This window comes from Trachemys scripta, chromosome 9 (assembly GCF_013100865.1).
Source record: "Trachemys scripta elegans isolate TJP31775 chromosome 9, CAS_Tse_1.0, whole genome shotgun sequence".
In the NCBI taxonomy this organism is placed as follows: domain Eukaryota; kingdom Metazoa; phylum Chordata; order Testudines; family Emydidae; genus Trachemys; species Trachemys scripta.
The window spans coordinates 49,424,420-49,432,532 of NC_048306.1; positions in this window are offsets into that span (position 1 = coordinate 49,424,420).

An 8,113-nucleotide genomic window follows, 5' to 3' on the forward strand; every position below is an offset into this window, starting at 1 on the left:
TTCTTGCTTTAAGTTTTGAAAATTCAGTCACTAGTTCTTTTAGATCCAGTTTTCCAGCTATTTCATGCTCTATTGACATTGTTGCAAGTCCAACAAGTCTCTCTTGCACCATTGTTGAAAGCAGATATGTTTTTATCAATTTTAACTTTGAGAAGCTATGTTCCCCACTAGCTACGGAAACTGGCAAAGTTAAAGAATGCATAGAGCTATAAAAATGTTTTGAAAACTGTCTGTGAGTTTATTTTCACAAACAAACTTCAGTACTTCTTCAGGAGTGGAATGTTTCTTAAGTCGTCTTGAAAAAGCCTGATGCTCACTACACAAATCTGTAGCATCCATGTCTTTTGAATTTTCATGAGTCAATGCCAACTCCAGTTTTATACAAAATTCTCTTATCTGTTTTGCTGTTTTCTTTTGCAAGCTGTGGATATCATATAGAAAGCCAAATACTGACTCTAGCTGCTGCATCTGTTGAAATCTTTCATCAACCGAGTGAATAGCAGTATCAAGGAATGCGAAGTAGAAATTCACTTTGAACCTTTGTTTTGGGTTTTGAATGGGCATGTCTTGTCCTTCATACGAAAACTGCTGTTTCTTTTGCCGAATGCGAACTGGCTCTGGTTCAAATTCTGTCAGAAAGTCTATTTCTTCAGCAAGCTCGAGAGAATCTACCAATGTTCTTTCGAACCCTTCATCACTTCTGAATTCCTCCAGAATATTTTTAGTTTGCTGCAGTTTTTGAATAGCAGAATGTATATTCAAGTTCTTTTCCTGAAGCTGCTTACTAGTGAGGTTAATCTCGAAAAGGATATTATACCACAAAATGTGAAGTCACAAATTTGAACTTGGAAAGGTCATTTGCAAGAGCTTTTGCATCTGAACATGCCACATTGCCTGATGATCCAGTAAAGGTAATGGCATCAGAAATTTCATCATAAATGTTTCCAAGTTCATAGCAAAGAGGCTTCAAAGCATCAATGTGACTCTCCCATCTTGTCTGACTAAGCAGTTTCACAGTTAGAGAATTCACATGGCTAGTCAGAACCTCCCAATGGCGTGTTGAGCCTGAGAAAAACACATAAACAAGTTGCACCAGGTCAAAGAAATTGCTTGCCTCCAAATAGCATCTAGCAGCATTATTGACAACCACATTCAGAGAATGCGCACTGCAAGGAATGAAAAAGGCCCTAGGATTGATTTCCATCATTCTCCTTTGCACACCATTGTCTTTACCCTCATATTACACCCATTATCATAGTCTTGGCCACGTAAGTTTTCAAAAGATAATGACATTGTTTCAAGCTCTTGTAGAATAGTTTCAGTCATAAATGCTCCAGTTGTCTCCTTCAGTGGTACGAAACCCAAAAAATGTTCCTTTATGAGCACTTCAACATTATCTTCATCTGCAGACTTTTCCATATCCACAAAATGAATGATCATCATCATTTGTTCAACATGACTCACATCTGGTGTACAATCCAGTATTATTGAAAAGTATTTTGCAGAAAGGGAAGCTTCTACAATTTTCTTTTTAATGGCATTTGCTAGGATTTGAATCAGTTCATTCTGCACATTTTTTCCTAAGTAATGAACCTGTGTTTCATGATCAGTTATTTTAGATAGATGCTCCTTCATGACTGGATCAAACAAAGCTAGGTATTCAACAAATTTTTAAAAGTCTCCATTACCTGGAGTGTATAATTTTTCATTTCTACTGGGGCTGCGGAATGCTAAATTTTGCCCACCGAGAACTCTCACTAAAGCAATCAGATGCTCTATTATTTTTTGCCAATATTCTTCTTTTTCCTTGATCACAGGTAAATTTGCTTCATCGATAGTTTTTCCTTTTTTCAATTGTAATTCAAGTTCTTTCCAATTTTGAAAACATTCCAAATGTTCTGTACTTCTTTCATGTGAAGAGAGAATTGAAGATATGTTTTTCCAGTCCTTCGAACCATTTTCAGTAGGTGATGTACCAATTGCTTGATTTCTAAACAACTTTCAGCGAAAGCAAAACACAGAGTCCTTCAACACTGAATATTGTAACCAGTTTCAATGAATTTCTTCCCCATTAATGAGTTTCCTCTTGTAATGCTGAGCAGAGAATTTTCTTTTATTTCGATCCTTAAAGAAGGGAGATTCATGAACTTGTTCAGGTCCATGTTCCATGAGAATTTGCCGCACACTGTCATCACATCTGGGCCATGAAGCTGGGTCCCCATACTGTAACTTGTTTGTAACTTCCTCATTCTTTCTTCCTTCTACTTCATTTACTTCAATTTCTGCATGTGTCTCTGAAGGTGAATAAATTTTCTCCACTTCCTTATCAGTCTGATGCTGTGAGCTGCCTTCATCTAGAAGTAAGTTTCCATCATCTTGAGTTTCCAAACTGCTTTTTTGTGGATGTGAGCTACCCTCATCTCGAAGTAATATACCTTCATCTGGATGCTGTGAACTGCTTCCATCTTTATTTGGATTAGAGAGAAGATATTTCAGGAAGGATCCCTGATGTTTTTCTTGGTCCTTTTCCTTAGCCTTTCATTTACAATACTCAGCTCCTGAGGGTTTTCTTTTTCCTCTTTCTGCCATGGGGTATTTGAATATTGTTATGTACTGTGCTCCCGACTGCAAGCATTATAGCATTAAGGATGGCTGACACACCACATGGTAGGCGATTTAAACCACATTGCAGCCATCCCAACATGTATTTGCACTGCTTAAAGGTTCAATGATTAGTAACATACATTCACTTACCTATTAAAACAGTTAGTTACAGCGTTTACACAGAAACAAAATGACCTTTTTCGACGTTATAACCCAACACCGATTGTTTGGAAAGTAATCTCCTTCCTCATGGTTACCCGCTTGGAGTGTAACATCATCACTTTCATAGTCTATTAAGCGTTAACACTGTTACTTTTCTTTTATGGACCTTATTTATTACATGTGAACCAGTTATAACAAAGAAAAGTTCAAAATTATACAGCCCAATAATAACGCTAAGGTTTAATAACACTTAAAGATACTCACATTTTGGATTTATAATTCTGAAAGACATTATTCTTCTTTGGCACCAAGAAATACAATTTTCCACAGTATTTGCTCGATTCTTAACCATATACCTGTGATGTGTGTTAAAATGACCATTCGACGTGTATCAACTTGTGATATCTCCACTCTATATGAATTTCTGGCTATGCAACCTTGATGTATATTCAAGTTAGGTGTCCCTAGCATTGCAGCTCTTGCCTCTGACGGATGTGTTTCACCGTGGCTGAGGTATTGCTTATCAAAATTGCGGAGTGGGTCATCTTGACCCTACGTTGTAAACTGAAAAAAAAATCGCTAAAATATTATTTATTTTTTCAGTAAATAAAAGATTTGACATATTAATACATTCTCAGAAATGTAAAGAAATGAATTATAATTCATATTCCGTCCGTACGCACACAGGAATTGAAATAATGACATCTTCATTATTTGTATTTTTTTTCATCGTTTTCATTTTTTTTTCTTATTTTTTTCCTCGAATTTGGTGCCCCCTTTAAGTTGGCACACTAGATGACCGCCTAGTTCACCTATGTAACCCTTCTGNCACCTATATGGACAGGCTGCCCCTGGTGCTGCACCTTTAAGAGAGCCGCACTCACCAGCATGAAGGAAAGCTCCCTCAGACACAGCAGCAGCCACCAGCAGCTCTGTCCCTCTCTTGGTGAGGCCTGTCCGCCCCTCCCCCCCACTCTGCAGAGATGGGGTACCTGGGCGGGGGACAACCTGACATCAGAGCCCCTCCTCTCCCCCTCCTTACAGCAGACAGGAAGCCCCGGGGAGCAGCTGGCCGGGGCGGCTCCAAGGCAGGGGGCAGGAGTCCTGGTGCTGCAGATGCCAGCAGGGGGAGGGGCACCAAGGACCAAGGGTGAATTGGAGCTGAAGCTGCCCAGACTGCGCCAGGCAGCTCTCCACAGCTGCCTGCCAGGCTTGCTGTGCTAGGCATGCGAAACCAGCCTACTAAAGCCGCCTGTAAATGTGCACCAAGGGGAGATGTGCTGTGGTACTTCGACCATGCATTTTTAACCAGCTGAGCCTGGGAACGGCTGGTACGTAGAGAAGGCTGGCTTAGGACATGGCTTTGTAAGGCACCTCTCCACCCCGAACGAGGGCTCCAGAAAAGTAAACAGAACAGCTCAGCTCACCTTGTGCACAGGATTTATTTAGCTGTTCAAAAGCTGATCGATAAGGTGCCTTAGAGGGAAAAGAAGGACACCTGTGGGAAAGGCCAGAGTCCTAGCCCAGGCTAAAGTGTAGTCCAGCCAGAGGAGCAGTGTGTCTGCCCAGCGATGCCTGTAGTGCATGCAGGTCTCTGTGCAGAGCCCCAGCTGACTCCCTCTCCTCCTGCAACCTGACTACCAATCACAGACCCCGCTCTGGGCATGCAGAGACCGATGGGCCACCTTGCTCCAGACAGGATGAGGCCAGAACCTGTCTGCTCCTGTCAGACAGCTGGGGAGCCACCCGCTGCCAGGGTTATGCCTCTGTGTCTCAGGGCTCAGCTCAGCTAGTTCAGCCACCCAGAACAGCCAGGACACTTTATTAAAAGCCCCAGCCTCCCCCCGCTCCCCTCACTTTCCATCCATCCAGCCTCATGCACACAGACCTCCACCATCAGCAGCACATTGACACCAGCACTGCATGGGCCAAACTTGCAGCCACTACCAAGGTCAGTGGTTCCATATGGAGCCTGCTGACTCCCCGCCTGCATTTTCAAAAGGCTCCAGTGCACTCAACTGCCTCTGTCACTGGGCACCCGGCTCCAATAGCTGATCACCAGGGCCCATCTGGCCCTAGAACCTATGAGCAAAGTCAAGAGAGTCTTTGTTCTGCCAAGTGCTGCCAGCTACCAGCACTCAGTAACACCTGCGGCTGAGCCACTGCTCAGCAGTAAATGGCCAGAGACAGCATTGGTATGACTAGGCAAGCAAGCTGGGGACTTGCTAGTAAAGCAGAAAGAGCTGAACAGGACTGTGGGGCTTTCCAGCTGGACAGTAAGCTGGATTAGACATCCTCCACCTTGAAGGCTACATTAAACCTGGGTAAACATGAGGCAGAACACACGTTCAACTCTAATCTAACCTATTCAGGAATGCTGGAGTCTCTGCGAAAAGTCACCTAGAAATCATTGTGGTAATTCAATGACTAGGTCTGTCCAGGCAGCTGCGGTTACAAAGCAAATAGTATACTTGGCTGGAGAGCTTTGTGGGGAAAAATCCCTCCCTGAAGTTTTCCCAGTGGGAAAGTCCATTTTACCTGCAGAAAGTTTCTAAAGTGTGCTTAAAGGGGATTCTTTCCCCCTACCCCGTAACTGTGAAAATTTGAGGAAACAGGAATCAGGGGAAACGCCACAAGTTCTAAACAAAAATTCTGAAAATTTTTAGGTTTTTTCCTCCCAAAACATTCACTTCAGGAAATGCATTTAATCAAAAATGATTTTTCTACTCTCAGAATTTCATTTGATGTAATCATGTTTTCCAATAAAAAAACTTGGTCAGAGAATTTTTGTTTTAAACCAACTCTGCTTGCATGAACTGGGACAGGTATTTCTACCTGAGACCAATGGTCCACACCAGTTCTCCTGTCCTGTGTTCAGCTTTGGGCACCTCATTTCAAGAGAGCTCTAACAACTGTCTGGAAGGGCCAGGGAAGAGTCCTGTTGATAAGGGTTAGAGGTCCAAGCAAGCAGTGTAACAGAGCACTCTGGCATGGCTAAACTTTCACAGAGGCTGAAGAGGCGATTCTGTCCCATTCATAGCACTCTGGAGAGGAATAGGGAGCAGAAATACACCTAGAGAATACCATTCCGAACAAGGCTACTCAGGGCTTCAGTACAATCAAAAGGTGGCAGCTGCTGAAAATCAGAGCAACCCCAGGGCTGCTCTAACTTGTGCTAGGGCCATACCAGCCCATAATGTGAAGTTCAGTTGACCTTTGCTCTCCCTCTACCTAAACTCTGACCCCGGTGAGGTGAGCACAAAATCATGCTTGTTTTGCCTTCCTTACCCTGCTCTATCGCCTTTTGCCATGATTCTGCATCTGTTTCATACTTTGTACACTATCTTTAGTAGAGATAAATAAAAATAAATAAAATCTGCTTACTTTCTCTAACAGACACACTGTGTTACTGCCATTATCGCCTCTAATTTGGTCAATTGTTTTTCACTTAAAACATAATTGGCCCAATCCTCTTAAGTTGCATGGGGGAGGTTTAGGTTGGATATTAGGAAAAACTTTTTCAGAATGTGTTACCTAGGGAGGTGGTGGAATCTCCTTCTTTAGAGGTTTTTAAGGTTAGGCTTAACAAAGCCCTGGCTGGGATGATTTAGTTGGTGTTGGTCCTGCTTTGAGCAGGGGGTTGGACTAGGTGACCTCCTGAGGTCTCTTCCAACCCTAATCTTCTACTGTTACTGGCAGCCAGCAGTCATGGATGTATGAATTTGAAGAAGGACTGAACTTGTTGCTGACCATTGGCTTCTGCTGACAAAAGTGCACTTCCAGTTTCAAAGACAGACGGTTAATGGGCCAAAATTAGTCCAATTCAACCAGAGACTCTGATGGCAACCACGCCGTCAGATGGCTTTCTGTTCTGAACCGCTGAAGGCAATCAGTGCATTAGAGGCAGAAGTCTCACTCCTTCTGTCATCTGATGAGGAATATGAATCTTCGAAGACATGTTGGTTGAGAGCAAAAGTAAAAGGTAAATGCACTGAGTCATTGTGTAAGGAAGATAAGGAATCCTGGCGGTCAACTTGGATGGCCAGTTGAAAACAGGCTGCCACCAGGCATGATCTGCACAGCCTCTTCTCAACTTTGTGGTGCTTGAGCTGAAAGATGGCACCAGCTGGTCCAGTAAAGAATTGGGATGGCAGCTTCTGTCAGAGGCTGCAGGACCAGTTGCATCTATGGGACGATCATATTTATAATTATCATGATGGCAAATCCCAAAGGGATGTAGCCTCCTTGCAAACTGAGCTCTGCCCGGAGCGATCTCTTGCAAGGAGCTTACGGTGGCCTGGTTGTATATTCAGTTTGTCCATCACTACCAAGCTTGTTGCGCCAACAAAGCTTTTGACACCAAAGTGATCACCAGCCACACAGCAGCATTCCTTGGTACTCATGCTTCCGAGTTTGTTGGTCTTCCATTCTAATATGTCTACACCAAGAAAGCTACCAAAACTGAACCAGTGCTGATGGAGTTGGTTTATGGGCTCAGCTTCACATATTCTCATTTCTAGGCTTGTCCATCTGCTTAATATGGAGCAGCATGTGACGACTATGAGAATCGAAAATGTCAATCCAGTGCTCCTCAGTGCCATGTTTCACTAACAGCAGAGTTAGTATAACTGTGGTTCTATAGAGCCACAGCTTCATAGCAGGCTTGATGTCATGATGTCCCCACATAGGTTGCTGAAGGGCCTGAAACATGGTAGCAGCTACTGCTAGTGGAGTGTTCTCCAGCACTGTCTATGATGCTTCCCAAATATTTGACAGCTGCCAACTGCTTGACAGATTAATTGTGAGCTGGTTGTAATCTGGAACTGGAAGCTGCTTGATGGTGATGGTCAGGGCTTCATTTTATTGAGATTAAGAACCAGACTGATGCTCTCAGCTTCTTGCCTGACCAGATCAGCCATCAGTTGCAGCGATTCACCAAACTGAGCCAACAAGACAGTGTCATTGGTGTATCTGAGATCAGAAAGGAGAATGGTGTTCAGCTCAATGCCACTGATAGCTGCCTCCTCACACTTACCCATAAGCCAATCTGCTGGTATTGAACAGCGATGGTGACAGAACACAGCCTTGCCAAACTCCCATGGAGATAGGAAACCATGCCGTGTATCTGCCACTGACTCGACCACAGCTTTCTGTTCCATTATAGAGCTCTTCCATCACTGAGCCTATCTTCCCAGGGATTCCTCATCAGATCCCACTCAAAGCACCAAATCAACCATCTTCTCAAAAAACTGTCTCTAGGTAAAGATCTGGTCAACAGTGGATGACCAGGTCTAAAGCCATACTGAGCATCCCAGTCTTTGCCACAAAGGACAGTTGATTTGAGACA